This window comes from Anomaloglossus baeobatrachus, chromosome 6 (genome assembly GCF_048569485.1).
Source record: "Anomaloglossus baeobatrachus isolate aAnoBae1 chromosome 6, aAnoBae1.hap1, whole genome shotgun sequence".
Taxonomy (NCBI): domain Eukaryota; kingdom Metazoa; phylum Chordata; class Amphibia; order Anura; family Aromobatidae; genus Anomaloglossus; species Anomaloglossus baeobatrachus.
The window spans coordinates 122,236,531-122,259,751 of record NC_134358.1 but is presented as its reverse complement, the minus strand read 5'-3'; the positions used below and the strand labels follow the sequence as shown (position 1 = coordinate 122,259,751).

General features: G+C 45.9%; 1 protein-coding gene across 4 annotated transcripts in view; it reads right to left on the bottom strand.

Moving 5' to 3' along the window:
* Positions 1-23,221, bottom strand: part of PDE7A (phosphodiesterase 7A) — a 138,827-nt gene that overhangs the window by 67,553 nt on the left and 48,053 nt on the right. The window lies entirely within an intron of this gene.

Below are 23,221 nucleotides of genomic sequence, written 5' to 3'. Positions count from 1 at the left end.
GCTGCTCCCTGCTCTGTGCACATTTAGCTGCAGCACACATCAGGCAATTAACCCGATGTGTGCTGTAACTAGGAGAGCAAGGAGCCAGCACTAAGCAGTGTGCGCTGCTCCCTGCTCTGTGCACATTTAGCTGCAGCACACATCAGGCAATTAACCCGATGTGTGCTGTAACTAGGAGAGCAAGGAGCCAGCGCTCAGTGTGCGCTGCTCCCTGCTCTGTGCACATTTAGATGCAGCACACATCGGGTTAATTAACCTGATGTGTGCTGTAACTAGGAGACTGGGGGCTGGTCACTGGTTGCTGGTGAGCTCACCAGCAACTCGTGTAGCCACGCTCTAGCGATCCCTGCCAGGTCAGGTTGCTGGTGGGATCGCTGGAGCGTCGCAGTGTGACAGCTCACCAGCAACCTCCTAGCAACTTACCAGCGATCCCTATCGTTGTTGGGATCGCTGGTAAGTTGCTTAGTGTGACTGGACCTTAAGAGGTGGTTTACACACTACAATCATTGTGATTAGCAGACACGTTTTACAGAACGTCAGGATCGGAGCAATTGGCCATACGGTTTACATAGTACAGACGAGGGGACGTAGTTTGCTGCAAATGGACTTGCCAGAGATCTCATTTTGCCACGTCACATTACTGTCCCTTGGCTGCTAATCAAGTACCCGGAAGGGGTTGAATCAACAACCAGAGTCTTCAAAGAAGGAATGTAACAAGATAGGAGATAGACACGCCTGTCTCCATCCCCACACGCTTCATACCGCACACGGCTTACGAGACTCGAAAGATCTTCAACTAATATTAATACAGCACGGCATCGTGAATAACGAAGTGCACAGACCGGAAGGCTGAAAGACGAATGATGTATTGAAAGAACCCGATGACTTATGTAACATTTTAATTGATATTCTCTCTCTTTTGTTCAAGGCCATATAAATACAATTATACCGGGCAAGTAATGGCCGAGGTGTTACCGGAAGTGATGTCCAAAATAAAAGGAGTGGAAAGCGCTTCCACAAAAACCCAAGGGCATTTACAGAACAAGTATTCATATTTTGGCAATGTGATCCAAATACAGGTCAATTAGATTTTAAAACAGAATATCCATTGGCTGAGATGCAGGTATGGAGTCCTCCACCTTGCATGTGTCCCTTCCTCTGTACAGCGGCACCCGCTCCACCCTCTGTGTAGGGGAGCTACCGCGCAGCCATATTCAACTTCATATGGGGATGGGTGGCAGCTTAGAACATATAATCTTACCCCAGAATAAAGTGATGGCAAAATCCCCTTTAAGAAGGTTTTTAGCATGTAAAAGAACAACTGTAAGGCTATGTGCGCACGTTGCGTTCTGTCCCTGCAGAAATTTCTGCAGCGAGTTGAACAGCACACGTGCGCTTCAAAACGCTGCAGAAACACTGCGTACTGAAAAGCCGATTTCATGCGCTCTGAGTGCAGCCCCTCCCATAGACAGAGCGGGGGCTGCAGGCAAAGCGTACGAAAGAAGTGACATGTCACTTCTTAGAACGCGCGCTTTGGGCAGCACCCGAAGCACTGCGCTCTAAAACGCCACGTGCGCACGTCTCATGCATAATCTTCATAGATTGTGCTGGGGACGCAGGACACATGCAGTTACGCTGCGGTGCAGATCGCAGCATAACTGCATGCAAATACGCAACGTGCGCACATAGCCTAAGTGTACTGTCAAGTTAGCAGAGTGTCACCTTTCTGAGTAACTTTCTGCATGGCGGAGTGAACATTTCTAGCAATCCCTGCACCATAGGATTCCTCATTTATCATTGAAAGAACACTTTAATCTTAAAAAAAAAAGATTGTATACATATCAGAAGTCTTAACATGGTTTCTAGCTGTCCTTCATCCCCATCTCCTGTGGCAAAATGGTGCATGGTCAGATGTAAGAGTTGGCAGATCTCTTATTCTCCCGGACCAGCAATGATCAGACGTGGCAGAACACGTGGGTCACATCACAGTATTGCTCCGCTTTTGGCCATTGGATCTGCTGACGACTCATCAATACTGAGTCACACATGTTGCGGCCCAATGTTGGCAATTGGCGGCCATGCTGCAATGGACACGTCAATACCTCCAGAGCGTGCGGCTATAAAAATAACCACCACATTGCACAAACGTGTACAAGGCATTTTCTTTATGTGGAGTCGACCTTTACTAGTGTATATCAGTAGGACATGTGCCCTGTAAGTCAGGAGAAGAAATCTTTCCACCTCCAGGCCTTGCACTCCATCTCATATTAAATCAGATGCCCTTTGCTTAATCATCGGATTATCTCGGGGGCACAAACGTTTCACCTTTAGGAAGGAATCTGCAAAGGAATGACCTTAAATAACACCAGAGCTGTCATGGTAAATATGCCTTGTCAAGTTTTTGGATTTAACACATTTCTATGGATCCCGGTATGTTCAACTGTAATTCACATGGTAAGGGATATAAGCCATAGTCTTAAGTAATATACCGTAATAAGGACTGTAAACCACAGTCTGAAGGCTGCAGAAGAATCAAGACAGAGCTGAGCACCAAGATCTCCTACACCAGGGGTGGACAAATAATTTTCCTGAGACTGACTGTTGTGGAGGCCGAACCATAAGGCGGAAATTAATTCTGCTCAATATTAACGTTTTAATTACAATTATAATTACTTTATATTAATGTTAAATTGTAATCACCTAATATTGAGCAGAATTAAAAGTATGCCGACATCCCCTATATACAGTATGTTCCCACACATAGCCCCTATATACAGTATAAGCTCCTCATGTAGCTCCCTGTAAGGATGAGCGCTCACAGACCCCTAATGTATATATACACACACACACAATCACCGTATGAGCCCATATAGCCAACTACATGCATTATGAGCCACCCATAGTCGCTCTATGTACAGAGTGGGTACCCACATAGCCCCATCTTTTATACAAGTCTAAGCCCCGGCAGAGCCTCTTATATAAAATTCTGTGTTAACAATGGATGGAGTCTATCAGAGTTTCCCATTGTGTGTGCGTTTTTTTTGTTTTTTTAACTTAACACTTATTGGGTTAGTAATGGGAGTGTCTGATAGATGCCCCTCATTACCAAGCTCTGGGCTTGATGTCAGCGGACATAAACCTCCAAAAACATTACCCAGATTGCCACCGCACCAGGGCCAGTGCAAAGTGCCAGAATTGGAGCACCTAATGTGATGCGCAAATTCTGGGGTGGCTACAGGCTGCTATCTCTAGGCGTGGGCCAAATAACCATTAACCTTTCCAGCGTGCAGCTGTCTGCTTTACCTGGGCTAGTTATCAAAATGGGGGGACCCCATGGTTTTTTTTTTTATAATAAAAATTAATTTAATTCTTCACTTTCCCGACAGAATCTGGGAGTCAGAGATGGGCCCAGGCATCTTCCTCATGCATTTATCTGGCCTCCCCTACCCTTTAGCCGGGTCTGCCAAAAAACGCTCGAGTTCCCCATAGACTTCCATTATACTCATTCGAATTATTATTATTATTATTATTTATTATTATAGCGCCATTTATTCCATGGCGCTTTACAAGTGAAAGAGGGTATACGTACAACAATCATTAACAGTACAAGACAGACTGGTATAGGAGGAGAGAGGACCCTGCCCGCGAGGGCTCACAGTCTACAGGGAATGGGTGATGGTACAATAGGTGAGGACAGAGCTGGTTGCGCAGTGGTCTACTGGGCTGAGGGCTATTGTAGGTTGTAGGCTTGTTGGAAGAGGTGGGTCTTGAGGTTCCTCTTGAAGCTTTCCACGGTAGGGGAGAGTCTGATGTGCTGAGGTAGAGCGTTCCAGAGTATGGGGGATGCACGGGAGAAATCTTGTACACGATTGTGGGAAGAGGAAATAAGAGAGGAGCAGAGAAGGAGATCTTGTGAGGATCTAAGGTTGTGTGCAGGTAGGTACTGGGAATCAAGTGGGTCCGAATATTGGATCAGTTCTAGTCAAGTAATGAGCACTTTAGTGCTTGCTCATAAGTATTAACCATTTTGTATGACAGAACTCTCTGGTTTAAGGGCATAAAAATTAAAAGTTTGAAAATTGTGAAATTTTCAAAAGTTTCGTCAAATTTAAGATAGATTAAAAAAAAAAAAAAAAATAGTGTCCTACATTCACCACTAACATGAAGTACTATATCTCACAAAAAAAAAAATCTCAGAGTCGCCGGGATCCGTTGAAGTGTTCCCAGAGCTATAACCTGTCAAAGGGACACTGGTCAGAATTGGTAAAAAATGGCCTGGTGATTAAGGTGAAAGGGTTAAAAATATTACCCCAAAGTTTTATCAGCAATTCATCACAACGCTGTATAAAAACCACACAAAATAGAGCGTTTGTCAATACCGTCCTCCACAGACCTAGGAACCCTCAGGACAAGCTCCTGGGGGCTTGAGCTTTAGGCTATGTGCGCACTAGAAATGTGAAGTTTCTCAAGAAAATTTCTTGAGAAACTTCTGCCAGTGAAAGATTTCCGGACCTGCGGAAAAAATCCGCACCAAATCCGCATGTGTTTTTGCCGCGGATTTGCCGCAGGTTTGTCCCTGCAATAAATAATAAAGATAATCGATAGACAGATAATGGATAGAGGGAAAGATGGATAGATGAATAGATAGATAGATAGAGGGATAGATAGATAGATAGATAGATGAGAAAAACCTATATAATGTTCCACCTCCCTGCATTTTCTAAGCTGGCACCCTTTAGTGACTTTCATGTGGCACTTAGGCTACTTTCACACCTCCGGTTTTTGCTATGCGGCACAATCCGGCACTTTGCATGAAAATCGCAACCGTTTTTTTTGCTGCCGGTTGCGATTTTCCTGCATAGACTTTAATTAGTGCCGCATTGTGCCGCATGGCCTTGCGTTCCGTCCGGTTTTTCCCGCATGCGGCAGATGTAGCCGATGCGGCGGCCGGATGGAACGTTGCCTGGCACGTTTTTCGTGCGGCAAAAAAACAAGCATCGCGCCGCATTCGGCCGATGCGGCGCATTTTTCAATGCATGCCTATGGCGGCCGGATGCGGCGCGATGCGGCAACAACCGCATCCGGCCGCCGCATGCGGTTTTTGCCACTGCGCATGCTCAGTAGCATGCCGCAAGCGGCAAAAACCGGACTGGCCGCACAGGAAAAACTTATGCAAAGGATGCGGTGTTTTCACCGCATCCGTTGCATAGCTTGCACAGCCGGATTGAGCCGCAGAGCTCAAGCCGGATGTGTGAAAGTAGCCTAAAGGGTGCTTAGCCTTGTATTTAGCCATAAAATAAATAAATAATTAAAAAAAATGACGTGAGGTCCCCCCATTTTTTGTAGCCAGCTAGGGTAAAGCAGACGGCTGCAGCCTGCAGACCACCGCTGGCAGCTTCACCTTGGCTGATAAACAAAACAGTGGGCACCCCACGCTGTTATTTTAAATTATATTAATAATTTAAAACAAAAAACGTGGGGTCCCCCCCATATTGGATCACCAGCCAAGGTAAAGCGGACAGCTGGGGTCTGATATTCTCAGACTAGGGAGGTCCACTGTTATTGGACACTCCCCAGCCTAAAAATAGCAGGTCGCAGCCGCCCCAGAAGTGGCGCATCCATTAGATGCGCCAATCCTGGCGCTTTGCCCCAGCTCATCCCGCGCCCTGGTGCGTTGGCAAACGGGGTAATATATGGGGTTGATGCCAGATGTGTAATGTCACCTGGCATCAAGCCCTGGGGTTGGTGAGGTCAGGCGTCTATCAGATACCCGACATCACCAACCCAGTCAGTAATAATTAAAAAATAGACAACAAAAAAAGTTTTATTTGAAAAAACACTCCCCAAAACATTCCCTCTTTAACCAATTTATTGAAAAGAGCACAATCAATTCCACGTCCGGCGTAATCCAATAAGGGGGGGGGGGGCACGGCGATCCATACCATAGTCGCTGTCCCAGTCAATGAAAAACAGAATGTTCCCCATTGGCTGGGAGAGCAATGCAGTGACCTGAGCTAACATCAATAGGTCAGCTCAGGTCACTGCAGGGGATGACGAGCGCTGCCATCAGGAGCATAGATGAGATCATTACCTTCTGTGATCATCTCCTGTACTGCTGACGTCAGCGCTGTCACTGACTTATCGCGAGAGCCCGTGACGTCACCGCTAGTGACAGTCTCGGGCCGCTCGCGAGACGGGCATAGACAGCAGTGACAGCGCTGACGTCAGGAGGCAGGAGATCGTCACAGCAGGTAATGATCTCACCTCCTGACAGCAGCGATCGTCATCCCCGCGGCTCCCAGCACTGCAGGATGTCAGTGTCTGCCTGCGCTGCCGCGTGACAGGCTGCTGACACTGCGGGCAGACACTGACACTGCAGTGCAGGCAGCCGCGAGGCCGGAGCAGGACACACACTGCACGGGCACCTGAAGGTCGCAGGGAAGTGCTTCTGTGCGGCGTCCAGGGAGTGTGACGTGTGTTTACTCTGCTCCTCTTCCTGGCATAATGACATCGCTTCCTGCAAAACCGCAGGCAGCGATGGGCATTACCGCAGGTAAATCGCGGCTATTCCGGTGGTATACCGCACATCATTGCTACCTGCGGAATACCCCCGGAATACCGCAGGTACCTGCGGAAATTAATGGACATGCACATTTTCTCAAGAAAGTTTCTCGAGAAAATTTTCTCAAGAAATTTTCTTGAGAAAAATCTGCACAGTGCGCACAACTATTTTTTTTTCTCATTGAATTTCATGGGAAATGTCTGCACAAAGATTGCAGACATTTCTCAAGAAATTTCCGGGGCAAATCCGCGGGTAAATCCGCGGGAGAAACAAGATCCTTAAGTATACATAATTGGTATCGCTGCGTCCAGAACGACCTGAAGCTATAAAATGGTCATGTTATTTTTTCCATATGGCCTACGCAGTTTGACTTCGCACATTATTTTTCACATTTGATAGATAGTCGTCTGAAAATCAAGTGACACATTTTAAAAAAGTCAGGTTTTTGCAACCTCATCGGACAGCAGTATAATGTAGGAAAAGAGACCCCGATTGCAGTGATGTATCCCTGACTTTACTGGGCATAGCAGTTGTGACACAGAGTTGATAGATGTAGCAGAGCTCAGAAGGCTAACCCCACCCACACCAGGCTCTCTATGGATATTCTATATGACAGTAAGCGGCTTATCAGGAGCTTGGTCAGATCACCGCTCACGTGCAATGTAGTCCTAGCAGTGATTATTGCCTGGTGAGAAAACCCTCATTGTGTGGCAATAACAGCACACAGACTAATAAGTGATACATCCCTGAATTCAGTGTTTTATCCTCTACATCATGCAGTACTCATATTAAATAGCAAAAACCTGCTGACAGATTCCCTTTAATTCCATGTCTTTATATCTGCATCCTGCCAAGTGGTGTTTAACGGGATCTGTAAACATATTCTATTACAGGATTGCACCATCCGGCGTCCTGAACATTGGTGCCATTATATGACCACCTTTCCTCATGAAGAGATTAGCCAAGTGATAATAGATAACTAAAGCTTGGTGTGTTTGCCAACTGTACAACTTCTATATATACACACAGAGCTGTCTGCACAGTATTTCTATACAAATACAAGTTGATTTCTTCCTTATGGTTCACAAGGGGATTTGTAGCCCCTTATCCAGACAGCGATATGTCTGCCTACCTTAAGGCCCCGTCACACATTACGACGACTTTAGCGAGATCGCTGCAACGTCACAGGTTTTGTGACACAACAGCGACCTCGCTACATGTGACACATAGCAGCGACCGCCCCCACCCCCCCCCCCGCTGCGATATCGCCGAACGTCCTGGCTCATTTTTTGATCATTGGTGTCCCGCTGGGCAGCATGCATCGCTGTTTTTGACGCCATAACGACGAGCGACCTCGATGGCACGCCTGGGTGACAGGGTCCCAACGACCGCCGAGGTCGTTATACGGATCGCCGTATCATTGCTGCGTCGTTACTTAGATCTGCCTGTTTGCCAGCTCACTAGCAACCATGTAGTCACGTATCAGCGATCCTGATCAGGTCGTACTGTTGTCGGGATCACTGGAACGTCACTACGTGTAACGGGACCCTTAGAAGCGATCCACTTGATAACTATCAAAGCTACTGACCAGAGTAATGCAATTCCCATCGGGTCACCAAACACTGCATCATAGTCTGTTTTCATACGTTGGGCAGCAGGGACAGTCCTCAGCTGCACTGACCCTGCAGTCACCAGATTACTGTGGGCCCCTGCATCAATAAGAGACAACACACAGGGCAGACAAGGAGCCCGAGAGAGGCACAACACCCAGAACACAGCACTATCCGGTATACACAGGATCCCTGCTGCAGAGCAATCCAAGCTCTAATCATCAAAGTTCAAACTGCTGCAAATAACCCTAAGGCCCTGTGCGCACTTACCGGATTTTGCCGCGGATTTTCCGCGGATTTGCTGCATGTTTCGCTGCAGAAAATGTTCATAACATCTCTGCAGTGAATCACCAGCAAATCCTATGGAGAAAAAAAATCCTGTGCGCACTGGGCGGAATTTGACAGCTGCATGTTTTGCTGCGGGAATCCCGCAGCAAAAACAAGTGCATGTCACTTCTTTTCCGCACATCGCTGCGGGATTTCACTCCATTGACTCCAATGTAATCGTGAAATCCCGCAGGGAATAACGCAGGAAGCAAATTCTGTGCGGTTCACTGCGTTTTCCTGCGTTATTCCCTGCGGTATTTCGCGGTTTACCTCCGGTAATGTACATCGCCTGTCTGCGGTTTTGCAGGGAAGTGATGTCATTACAGGAAGAGGAAGCAGTGCAGAGAGTAAACACACACAGATCACACACACACAGACATCACAGACATAGAACACAGACACATAGAACACACATAGAAAGAAAACGGAAATATAGAAAAAAAAAAAAAAAAAAAAAAAAGAAGAACGTGGGCTCCGCTGTATTTTTACCTTCCAGCCGAGGTAAGCACACAGCGGCGGGCCGGTATTCTCAGGCTGGGGAGGGCGAGGGGCAGGGTTAATGTCCCCCGCCTCCCTCCCACCTCTCGCAGCCGAGAATATCAGCCGCAGCTGCCCCGGCACTGTTGCATGCATTATGCGGCAATACCGGCGTGTCCCCGGCTCTTCTTGCCGCCGGATAGCAGTGGCAGCAAGGTAATACAAGGGGATAATGATGGTGGAGGACCACCGCCATTAACTCCAGGCTTGATCATGGCAGCGTCTATGTGACAGCTGACATGATCAACCCGTAAGTAAAGTGAATAAAACACATACACCGAAAAATCCTTTATTTTAAATAAAACACAAACAAGCCTCGTTCACCATTTTATTAACCCCTCCCGCACCAAAGCTCCAGCGTAATCCACCGCTCCGGCGTAATCCACAGGTCCTGCGCTGCTTACATCCAGCCGCGACTGTCACAGACACAGCGCTGAATGAAAGCAGCAGATAGCAGAGGTAATTACCGGTCATTTCCCACGGCCGGTAATGTGAACTCACTGCCGACCGTGGGAAATGCAGCGATCTGTCATCTATCTATCCCTCTATCTATTCTTCTGTCTATCTACTATCTCAGAATTAAATGACTTTTTTTTTTTCAATGTGCTTTATTGCATTGAATGCAATAAAGCACATCCCAACCCACACGCGGCAAAACCGCGGCAATACCGCGAATAATACCGCGGTAAAACCGCAGCAAACCGCATGCGGTTTTCGGATGCGGTTTCACCCGGTTTTTTACCGCGGGTGCGGTAATCTTTGAAAGCATGCGGAATTTTCTCAAGAAAATTCCATTTCCCAGTGCGCACATAGCCTAAGTGGCAAGGTCACCCATCCACACGTGCGGTCAACCATCCGGAAGTGCAGAGCCACCAGGCAGGAGAAGCATCCGGTATGGTACAGGTGTCTGGAAACACAACAGCCCAATCAGCTGGCTGCATCTTCTGCCATTTAATTTCTGCCTGTGTCTGCAGACGGGACGTGCATGTTAACCTATTCCAGCATGCCAGTGGTGATGAGACTTTAAGCTGAATAGCCTTCAGTTTGGACCCAGTCTTAGCTCCTCATACAGTCAGATCAGATCTCATACTTTGCACTGATGAGGAGCAACCATCCTGAAACACTGTCTGCAAATTGAGGTTCTAATCTGGCTTCAATCCCGAGTCATACAACAAGGCTCGTTAAAGAGTCACTTTTAACTTTTAGGATTGCTACCTCCAATAGATGGCAAAAGACAATTTGTTGACCTATTAACACAATGTTCTTTTTAGGTCCAAAGTTTGGGTCCTAAGTCTACGGTCACACGCTGCAAGAATGCTGCACATATTTTTTTGTGTGGCATAGATTGATGACAAATCTGCTTTAACGATCTGAATGTTAAATGGGCTTGTCTGGGATATTTTTCCTCTTAGGCCGGTGTCATACATGTGCGTGGCTTGCGCGAGTTTCGCAGTGCATCACACCTCACAGACTCACACTCTCCTCACAAGAGCGGGTCAGTTGCATGTATCTATATGCCGTTGAGACGCTGTGAGGAGAGTGCGAGTCCGTGACGGGTGATGCACCGCGAAACTCACGCAAGCCACTCACAAGTATGACACTGGCCTTAAAAGGAAACCGTCAACAGGTTTTTGCTCCCCCATCTGAGAACAGCATAATGTAGAGACAGAGACCCTGATTCCAGCGATGTGTCACTTACTGAGCTGTTTGCTGTCATTTTGATAAAATCAATGTTTTCTCTGCTGCAGATCTAGCAGTTATACAGAGCTCATGACTATGCTGGACTACCTGGCAGCACGCCACATAGTCCTGTAATGATAATCTACTGCTGACTAACAGTGATTTTATTAAAAACTACACTAAGCAGCCCAGTAAGTGACACATTGCTGGAATTAGGATCTCTGCTCCTACATTTTGCTGCTCTCAGATTAGGTGGCAAAAAGAAGTGACAGATTCTCTTTACGGGTTGCAAATAATAAACCCTCCTCCGCTTGTGTGACCTCCACTACTACTTTTGTTGACGGGCTGCGGTTGTGATATCACAATTACAGTGCACATCACCAATGCAGCCAATCCTAAGATTCAACAGCTCCGCTTATGCAGACAACACAGCCGCTGAGTCCAGTGATTGCCTGCAGTGTTGTGCTCTGTAGTCATGATATCACTGTTGCAACCTGTCATCAAAGATGTACTTATTAGAAAAAAAAAAAAACATGGAGTTGTCCACTACTGACAAACACTGCGCAATCACTAAACGTAGCTGCACCCCACCGGTTAGGTCAGCGCTGCCAATCCCGGCAGGTGACGTAAGAGGAGATCTCCAAACTGAAGCAACCAATCAGCAGCGCTGATCAGCTAGAGCCCTTACTATTTAGTCTATTTACTATTTCGTCAGCGCCGGTGTCAGCTCTGATTGAAGACTGATTAGCTGCAACCAATCAGTATCTACTGATTGTTGTGCTGTGTGACGGCTGCAGCCAATGTCACGTGACCTGCCGAGAACATAAGTGCCAACAAACCTGGAACAGCACTGGAGGTGAAGGTATTCTTTTTATTTTATGTGGGGTACTTTAAGCATTTAAGGAAGAGGTTGTCAAGTAGTGAACAACCCCTTTAAAAAGACAAAGTATAAAAAGTAAAATGATGCAAACAAAACAAAAAAAATAAAATATATAAATACAAATATATATCTCAAATGACTAAATACAGTGTAAAACAGGGGTGGGCAATTAATTTTCCCATGGGGCCGCATGAGAAATTGGGATTGGTTTAGAGGGCCGGACTAATATAATTACCTCAGTTCTACCCAATATATTACATCACTACACCCCCTCCATATACTACACCTGTAATAAACTACACCACTACACCCCTATATACTACACCTGTATTATACTACACCCCCCATATACCTGTAATATACTACACCCCCATATACACCTGTATTATACTACACCACTATATAATACACCTCCGATATACTACATCATTACACCCCTATATACTACACCTGTAATATACTACATCACTACACCCCATATACTACACCTGTAATATAGTACACCCCCATATAGTACACCTGTAATATACTACAACTTCACATAGTACACCTGTAATATACTACATCACTACACCCCTATATACACCTGTAATATACTACATCACTACACCCCATATACTACACCTGTAATATAGTACACCCCCATATAGTACACCTGTAATATACTACAACTTCACATAGTACACCTGTAATATACTACATCACTACACCCCATATACTACACCTGTAATATAGTACACCTCCATATAGCACACCTGTAATATACTACAACTTCACATAGTACACCTGTAATATACTACATCACTACACCCCTATATACACCTGTAATATACTACATCACTACACCCCATATACTACACCTGTAATATACTACACCTCCATATAGCACACCTGTAATATACTACACCTCCATATAGCACACCTGTAATATACTACATCACTACACCCCATATACTACACCTGTAATATACTACACCTCCATATAGCACACCTGTAATATACTACACCTCCAGATAGCACACCTGTAATATACTACATCACTACACCCCCTATATAGCACACCTGTAATATACTACACCTCCATATAGCACACCTGTAATATACTACACCTCCAGATAGTACACCTGTAATATACTACATCACTACACCCCCTATATAGCACACCTGTATTATACTACACCCCCATATGTCACACACCCTGCTCCCCATACAGCCTGCACCCCCATATCACGCACACTACACCCCCATATGTCACACACCCTGCCCACATATTTCACCCTGCCTGAACCCCAACTTACCCCTCTCAAACACTCTGCACCCCTTCACATCCTTCTGTCAGTCTGCAGCTCTCATATGCCACTCACCCTGCAACTCCATCTTCCCACATATGCCACTCACCCTGCAACTCCATCTTCCCTCATATGCCACTCACCCTGCAACTCCATCTTCCCTCATATGCACTCACCCTGCAGCTCCATCTTCCCTCATATGCACTCACCTTGCAACTCCATCTTCCCACATATGCCACTCACCCTGCAACTCAATCTTCCCTCATATGCACTCACCCTGCAGCTCCATGTTCCCACATATGCACTCACCCTGCAGCTCCATGTTCCCACATATGCCACTCACCCTGCAGCTCCATCTTCCCACATATACACTCACCCTGCAGCTCCATCTTCCCACATATGCACTCACCCTGCAGCTCCATCTTCCCACATATGCCACTCACCCTGCAACTCCATCTTCCCACATATGCACTCACCCTGCAGCTCCATGTTCCCACATATGCCACTCACCCTGCAGCTCCATCTTCCCACATATGCACTCACCCTGCAGTTCCATGTTCCCACATATGCCACTCACCCTGCAGCTCCATCTTCCCACATATGCACTCACCCTGCAGCTCCATGTTCCCACATATGCCACTCACCCTGCAGCTCCATGTTCCCACATATGCGACTCACCCTGCAGCTCCATCTTCCCACATATGCACTCACCCTGCAGCTCCATGTTCCCACATATGCCACTCACCCTGCAACTCCATGTTCCCACATATGCCACTCACCCTGCAACTCCATGTTCCCACATATGCACTCACCCTGCAGCTCCATGTTCCCACATATGCCACTCACCCTGCAGCTCCATCTTCCCACATATGCACTCACCCTGCAGCTCCATGTTCCCACATATGCACTCACCCTGCAGCTCCATGTTCCCACATATGCCACTCACCCTGCAGCTCCATCTTCCCACATATACACTCACCCTGCAGCTCCATGTTCCCACATATGCCACTCACCCTGCAGCTCCATGTTCCCACATATGCCACTCACCCTGCAGCTCCATGTTCCCACATATGCCACTCACCCTGCAGCTCCATGTTCCCACATATGCACTCACCCTGCAGCTCCATGTTCCCACATATGCCACTCACCCTGCAGCTCCATGTTCCCACATATGCCACTCACCCTGCAGCTCCATGTTCCCACATATGCACTCACCCTGCAGCTCCATGTTCCCACATATGCACTCACCCTGCAGCTCCATGTTCCCACATATGCCACTCACCCTGCAGCTCCATGTTCCCACATATGCCACTCACCCTGCAGCTCCATGTTCCCACATATGCCACTCACCCTGCAGCTCCATGTTCCCACATATGCACTCACCCTGCAGCTCCATGTTCCCACATATGCCACTCACCCTGCAGCTCCATGTTCCCACATATGCCACTCACCCTGCAGCTCCATGTTCCCACATATGCCACTCACCCTGCAGCTCCATGTTCCTACATATGCCACTCACCCTGCAGCCCCCCTCCCCCTCATGTCCCCTCTTTTCTCATTACCAGTCATCATGTGTCCACATCTCCTTCAGGATTCAGTATCTTGCTTTGAATGCTTTCTGCCCGGCATCCTGTCTCCTCCCACACAGTCACATGGGCGTGACATCATCGCAGGTCCTACAGTGCAGGATGAATTATTCCGTCTGCTGTGCTGCTTCTTCCTCTACCGGGCGGGAACTTTTGAAATGACACACGCAGCGCAGTACTGACAACGTCAGAGCGCGCGCGTGTGTCACTGACAATTAGTGCCGGCAGGGAACAGAGGAAAGACTCCTGCGTTCCGCTGCCTGCACTGACTGTGCGGACCTGCACAGGATCTCTCCTTGCTCGGCCCGCCGCAGCCCGGCTCCACTGCACCGGCTGAAGACGGGCGGGCCGGTCACAGAGAGCAGGCGGGCCGGATGTGGCCCGCGGGCCGCCCCTTGCCCAGGTCTGGTGTAAAAGCTAAGCCCGCAAGGGCAGGGCCCTCTTCCCTCTGTACTAGTCTGTCTATTGAAACTTATACATGTATTCTGTATGTAACCCCCTTCTCATGTACAACACCATGGAATCAATGGTGCTCTATAAATAATAATAATAATAATAATAATAATAATAATAATAATAATAATAACAACAACAACAACCAGGCAGCAGAGGTTAATAGTGTTTTTGCATTAAAAAAATTAATTCAAAATTACAAAATCTGCATTACATCTTTGTTTTTACCATGTCTCCTTAGGTTTACTCTAGGGAAGTGTAAGAAAAAGGTATTTCATTTATGTGTCACAACTGAACATTAACAGTTTTAAATGACTACAGAGGATATTAATGAGTAATTAGACAAATAATAAAATAAGTAGAAAAGTATACACCAAACACATGATTTTCTCCAAACCAATAAAATAAATTAAATCCATGTTTTGCAGAACATTTTCTGGAGTCCTCCATGAACCATCATTTTAGGCACACTGTGTTCAAGTGTCATTAAAAAGGGAGGAGGTAAAGACAAGTCTATATATCTGACTCCTCCCGGCCTGCACCAGCCTTTATCCATGTACTGAAGGTTTACGGCTACGTGTAGACCGCCTCACCTGCATGGACATCACTGCTAGTAATTTTGGAATCCAGACAGACGAATAGCAACGCACGGTATACAAACCCCGTATCTACAGGATGAGGAGCAGACGCTAGTGTAGACACATACCAGAACCTGACATGGGCCGATACGGGAGATTTACACAGGGATAACAGAGGATCACTTTAGATCCAGCCAGTCAGGCATTGCCTAATGAGTAACAGCAAATTATGAAAGGAATAGAGATCATAATAATAATAAATTTTATTCATTTATATAGCGCTATTAATTCCACAGCACTTTACATACATTGATCGAATATAATCCATTTGCCACGCTTTTCATTTTGCAATAGTGTAAAAAATAAACAAAAAAAACAAAAAACCAAACACATTTAAAGAAAATAAAAACTGCAGGAGGGAACCCATAGGCCAAGATGACTTTTTCACACATCAGAGACTCTGTCGGGGCTTATGTCTGTAGACCTGAAAAACAGGATTCAGCCTTATCTACTGGACCATTGACAAAAAACACACAGCAAAACAGTTTTTGAGGCGGCACATAAACACTGCTAGACTCTGCCGAAAGTGAAGTCAGACAAAGGGATTCCATCTGCATCTTTAAAGTCATTGGTCCAGGGAGAGGACGCACGTGACTCCCGATTTTCAGGGCTTTAGACAGAAGTCCCGATGGAGGCACAGATGTGTGGCTAAAACATAAGGTGAACCCGGCCTCAAAAGGAAACCTTTAATATATTTTTAGCAAAAAAAAATAAATTATTATGGTAGAATTTCATCAACAATATTAAAGAGAATCTGCAAGGTTTATTTTAGCTTCAGATTATCATTGCTGAGGTCAGCCAGTCCAACACGTCCCCTGCTTTGATAAGCACCTCACTCTCTATAGACATTGTACATAGAAAGCATGGAAGGGGGCGGGGGAAGTTTTCTCAGCTCTGCTGCATTGCTAAATCTACAAACTGATTGTGTCACAACGGCTGCACCCAGTCAACTAAGTAACACATCATTGGATTCAGGATCTCTTTGCCTAGATCATGCTGCTCTTAGATAAGGTAGGAAAAACCTGCTGACAGATTCCCTTTAAACGGTTTAGCTTCTATAAATTCTATGCGCCATTGTAAATCCTATTGCAAAAATGCATTCTCTAAAAGATGCAATGAAGCCAATAGTATTCTGTCATTACTCCACAGTGTTTATTTCACCACTTATACAGCATTATCACATTCAACAGCGCTTTACAGTTATCACGGTCCCCATTGGGGCTCACAATCTAAGCTCCATATCACTACGTCTTTGGAGTGTGGGAGGAAATCTGAGAAAACGAAGGAAACCCAGGCAAACACGGGGAGAACATACAGACTCCTGGCAGATGTGGTCCTTGGTGGGATCTGAACCTAGGACCCCAGCACTGCAAAGTAACAGAGTCAACTAATGAGAGTATAATAGAAAATAGTTAGTTAGAAATGGCAAATGGGCTAAAGAGTTAAAAAAAAACAAAGAAAAAAACCCTCCCGGCTTTTTCCACAAAAGGAGAAGCACTGGAACGACATTGTTTAGACCGGGGAGCTTTAGGACATCTTTATGGGGAGCGCCTGTATCTGAAGGTGGGACGCATCAGAAAATAAACCGCATCTAGAAACATCCTAAAACATGTTGCAAATTATAACGTACAGCTGCCTCCTGATGGGTGGTCTCCGAACTCCTCCACAATAATGGCAGCACCATACAAGGGAGGGGGTCTGTATCCTAGGGACACAATTACAGGCCCGATCCGCTGACACTTGTTCGCACCTGTCTTAGCTTTGCATGGTCGTCTATGGTACCTCACACGTCTGTATAGTGACGGCTCGGATTCGTACGAGCGCGTTTTATTGCCCGTACAATGGCTGGCTGCACACTGGGACTACTGTGCGTATATTTGCATATCAGGATCATACAACCATAAACAGCCGGGCAGATTACGTCTGTGTGCCTTCATTACTGTTGGGCCTGAGGAATGATTAACTAGTTATCTGCCCGTAGTAAACACAGTTATGAGGTTGTAATATTTACCCCAAGTCATGGAGGGAAACAATAGGACGTGGCCTGTGATGACCTTGCGCAGACAAGGACAGGAGAAATCCTCATCTGTCAGCGCCTCAAAGCGGCTGTGACACTGTACACAGGGCTATGGGGCTGCAACGGCAGAAGATAGCGGTGTCTGCAGCAGAAGCCGGCATCCTGTGATTTCCACACTATGCGGCAATTTCCTCTGTGAACTTTCATAGTGCACGATTTTGAAAAGTTTCTACAAAGATGGTACAGTAATGAACAGCAGATCGTCTACTCCCACGTTACCTACATATGTGACCCGTGTGGATGTTCCCTTATGTAAACAATTAGGGCAATCCTTTTAACTATACATTTAGATAGATAGTCAAAGGTGAAAACTAAAAAGGTATGGGCAACTGGAACTTCCTGCACAAGTCAGTAGAAGCACTGATTCAACAGCGCCAAATACTATAGATTCACAAACGACCCTATTTAAAGAGGGAAGAAAAACAAAAAACACAACAACAAGAGTGAGAACCGGCTGATCTCTACTAGTCCAGCCATTGTCAGCCACTACAACCAAGCCGGTCCCTCCCCCAGCAGGACCAGCCACTACAACCAAGCCGGTCCCCCCCACAGGTCCAGCCACTACAACCAATTGATCCCCCCCACAGGTCCAGCCATTACAACCAATTGATCCCCCCCACAGGACCAGCCACTACAACCAAGCCAGTTCCCCAGCACAGGTCCAGCCACTACAACTAATTGATCCCCCCACAGGTCCAGCCACTACAACCAATTGATCCCCCCCACAGGTCCAGCCACTACAACCAACTGATCCCATCCACAGGTCCAGCCACTAAAACCAACTGATCTCCCCCCCCCTCCCTCACTGTCTTTGTTGCCCATACAGTACTACTTACCAATTAAAGCTTTGGAAAAATGAAACCTGCACTGTGATTGGTTAGAAACAAAACAGTTCCTTTTGTGTAACTGTATAAATCCGCCTTAGGCCGGGTTCACATCACGTTTTTGCCATGTCAGTTCTGTCTGTGCTAGTCTCCAACCTTTAAAAGCAGGATCCAGGCACATCCACTGATGGGGCACTGACATTAATGATGCCGATAGCGTCCCTATGTGGGGCTGTGACTCTGCCACTATGTTTCACTGTAGACTGTACACATTTTTCTATATGCATGTAGCCTACAGTGACACACAGTGGCAGTGTCCTTATGTGAAGCTGCATGAGCGTAGCTGGAGTCAGGGAGCTACAATTCATTGACGGTATCACAAATTCACAGATGTACTGCTGTATAATGAAAGAACAGATGCTTCCATGACTCTGTGCCCTTGGTAGCCGTGCACTTTCCACCATAACAATTATCCAAAACACTCATCTAAGGCCACTTATATTTCAGAGGAAAAACAGGGTGAAAGATTTAGTGGCCAAGCATGTCTCTTAATGTGAACCTAATTAAACACGTATAAGGAATTCTGAAGATACAAGTTGTCATCACTCTCCATCCAGCATCTAGGCTGTAAGAGGTCTATCTTCAAGAATGTGCCATCCATATACACACACACACACACACACACACACTATTTGTGAATAGTGGACCCAGTTACCCTCTCTCCTCTCTGCACAGAGCACGGAAAATGCCTAGAGAGACCATAGAGTCAATTTGCACCTCCTGTGCTTTACTTTTTATGTGGCATGTATATAGCATTTCCTCAAATATCGTTAGGAGCTGGGGAGATGGCCGCCTGCATTAGGAGGCAGGAGGCCGCCTGCATCAGGAGGCAGCGCTGTAACAAATCTCTACCACTAGATTACTGCATTGTTGTGTCACTCATCGAAAGCAAATCGAAAACTAATTAAAACTCTTCCAAGTAAAAAGGGAACACCGAATTCTTCCTACACAGTCATAACTACATCATCATCTAGCAAGAACAATGAGTGCTTGTCTAACAGGCTGGCACATTATACTCTATGGTTATCACAGCTGAGACATACCCTACTGTGGTCCTACTTGTAGAGTAGCCTCACCCATCCCGGTAAATGGGAGGATGCTGTACTCTTCACTGATTGGTTGGTTGAAAGTTTTGAAAATCTTAATTCATCTTTTTATTTAAGAAAAATAAATAAATAAAATGACTGATGTGCAAGTAAATTGGTCGTCATTTACTGGCTAGCTTAGTTAAAAAAAACAAAAAAACGGTGGATATAAAAAGTGTCTTACCAGGATAATAACAGTAAGGGTTAATGAAAACCACTCACCTGGAATGGTTGTGACACACAACCAGTATTGAAGCATGTATCAGTTGCTGCAGACTCCACATGCCAAAGGCAGAAGCAAAAAAAAAAAAAAAAAAAAAAAAAAAAAAGTGGAAAAATGTCCGTGCTGCTGTGCCAATAAAGAGTTAATTCCAAAATAAGAGCACTGTACGTTGGATTATTCCACGCATTTCGGAGATAACCCCTCTCCTTCAGGAAATTCAGGTGGAGTTCCTAATGAAGGACAGGGGTTATCTCCGAAATGCGTAGAATAAACCACCCTGCATTGCTCTTATTTTGGAATTAACTCTTTATTGGCACAGCAGCACGGATGTTTTTCCACTTTTTATCTTTTTTTTGTTTTACTGGCCAGCTTAGATATGCTGACCACACTGAACATATTAAGGGTATGTTCACACAGGGCTTTTTTGGTGCTTTTTTTTTAGCTGCAGATTTGCCTTGGTTTTATGCAAGTCCATGCTAATAAAAAGCTGCTTTTTACAGTCCCAGCAAAGTCAGATTTCTGAAATCTCATATTATATACATATACACACACACACACACACATTTTTTTTTTCCTGTCTGTTTTATCAAATACCTGCCTTTTTGCTGCAGATTTCAGAGAATGAGCATGTCAATACTTTGCAGCGTTTTTTCATTGATACAGCCCATTTTGTAGAAAAAAATGCACCAAAACCACAGATGACTCAAAGGAGACTGTCAATCACTGAATAGGACCGCCCACAGGACTCGAATAAAATGTAGTGAAAATTTTCCCAGAAAAATATATCAAATCTGACGAGCTCCAGCTCTATATCATCCTGCCTGCAGATCCGATAGCATTTTCGCATGACAGGCCAAGTGAATGATAACCTAACACACACAGATAGCGTACCCCCAAGAGAAGGCATCAGTGTTTAGATCTACACCACCCATTTTAAAGGGTAATTTCCAAACACTGTAGGGACAAAATCCACATCTGATAAGAAGGCCATTGTTTCACTTGTGTACATTACCAGTGCAAACATATGCGGCTCACTGTCCATAAGAGAAACTCTCCTGCATGTGGCCTGTTCTCAGGCTCCGTGTGGCTTTGCCAGTGGTCTGACCTACTCAGGCTAGAGAGTTATCACCCATTCACAGACTTGGATGATAGCTTTCAATGGTGGGAATAACCCTTTGAAGGCTGTAAGCACCTCTGGTAATGTAGGGTTAAATGCCAGAGTATTTTCTCCATTGTCAACAGTGAGATATTTGCACTAGTCATGTACACAAGTGAAATGTGGCTTTCTTATCAAATATTGATCTTATCTCTACAATAACACACACATGGCCTTTTCTTGAAGTTAAAGGGAACCCGTCTAAATTAATACGGGCAGCAAAAAGAAAGAAAAAAAACAGAAAAAACAGTCTGGCTGCGAGATTACAGCCAGATAGGTCTGACTTTCCCAAAAAACTACGACCCCCCCCCCCACTCACCCACAGCTGTCTTTGTATATTGCACCTCACAGGTTCACTTTAAACTCAGAACCACAAGCAGTTCTGGGTGCATATTGCTAATCCCGGTATCTAGCGTACATAAAGTATTTCTAAAGATCCTTTATGATATGCTAATGAGGCCAGCGACTAGTCACAAGGGCGTCAGTTCCTGCGCTCATGACACCCTCTTAGCATGGTAGCACACCCACAGGGGTATACTAACATGCTAGTCAATGCAGCATCATCAGCGGTGACGCATGTGCCTGTGTTCGCTGATCTGAAGGCCCAGCACTTCCGGTCATGCACAGTATGAAGCTGTGTGTACACGTCCCGGCTTCAGAGAAGTCTAGTGCGCATGACCGGAAGCGCAGAGACTAGTGACCAGCGGTGACCGGTATTGCACAGCACCACTGGATGCTGAATTGAATAGCATGTTAGTATGCCCCTGGGGACGTGCTAACATGCTAAGGCTGCTTTCACACTACATCTTTTTAACATGCGTCCAGAGCGTTTTTTTAACGCAGAAACGGATCCAGTGCAAATGCGTTTTCATTTCAATGCATTTGCAATGGACTCGCGTTAACATGCGTTCACCTGCGTTTGCGTGCGTTATAGTGAGGATCCAGCGACTTGCAGTTTTTTAACGTCTTTCAAAAACGCTACTTGTAGCGTTTTTGAGCTGCGTCCAACTTCTGCAAATTGCTGGATCCTGACTAAACAGCACGCAAACGCATGTGAACGCTGGCGTGCTGATAGGCAGGATCCTGCTTGCTCTACTGAGCATGCCCAGAAGCCAGCCCCGTGATCAGTCTCTCTCCTACCTCTCTGTCTCTCTCCCCCTCTCTCTCCCCCACCTGAGAGCTGCGGACACTCGTAACCAAAGGTAAACATCGGGTAACCACTTATCTTAGTTACCCGATGTTTACGTTGGTAACGTGTGCAGGGAGCCCGGCTCCTAGCAGCTGCAGACGCTTGTAACCAAAGTAAATATCGGGTATCCAAGCAAATATACCCGATGTTTACCTTGGTTACGAGCCTCGCAGCTGTCAGATGCCGGCTCCCAGTCTGGCACGTTTAGTTTCCCATCACTCCCGATCACATGACTCCAATGCCCGCCCCTAAACAGCCAGTGACAGGATCCTGCAAAGTAACACTGCGTTTTTTGCTGTAAAAGCAGGATCCGCTTTTGCAGCAAAAAAACGTTCAGGACGCATGTTAAAAAGACGTAGTGTGAAAGCAGCCTAAAAGGGTGGAATGAGCGCAGGAACTAATGCCCTTACGACTAGTCTCTGCGCTCATTAGCATATCAGAAAAGATATTTAGAAATACAAATAAATATCTTTAGAAAAAGTGCTACTAGATACAGCGACGATTAGGCAGGGATTAGCAATATACACCCAGAACTGCTCGTGGTCCTGGGTGCATAGTGCACCTGACAGGTTCCCTTTAAATTGCAGTCAGGCTCTGAGCCATGCTGTCTGTGGTTCGAGCATTAATCTAGAAACAGATTCCCCTTAAATAGCACCCGAGGTGAACGGAAAAATACCAAGACAGATAAACATTTAATGTGGAATGGCAGACTCCGCAGAAGTATCTTTTAGTGAGAGGTAGAGAGTGTGTGTCTGGTGTTAGAGTGGCTGAGACACAGCATGAGAAAGCACAGCCAACCTCCAGCAATGCCCGCTGCTCCTGCACTGATGATGGGCCGCCTGTTAATCCCGCAACAAGAAGAGACGCACATATTTTCGACACATGCGCAGCAATGTAGTTTATATGTATATTTGTAATGCCGAACATTAAAGGGAATCTGTAATTGGGATCAGCCCTCCTTAGCCATCTATATGAGCATTACATGAAACAGAATAAGATGATACCTTGATATCTGCGATCCAATTGGTGGGACAGAAGCTCTGGA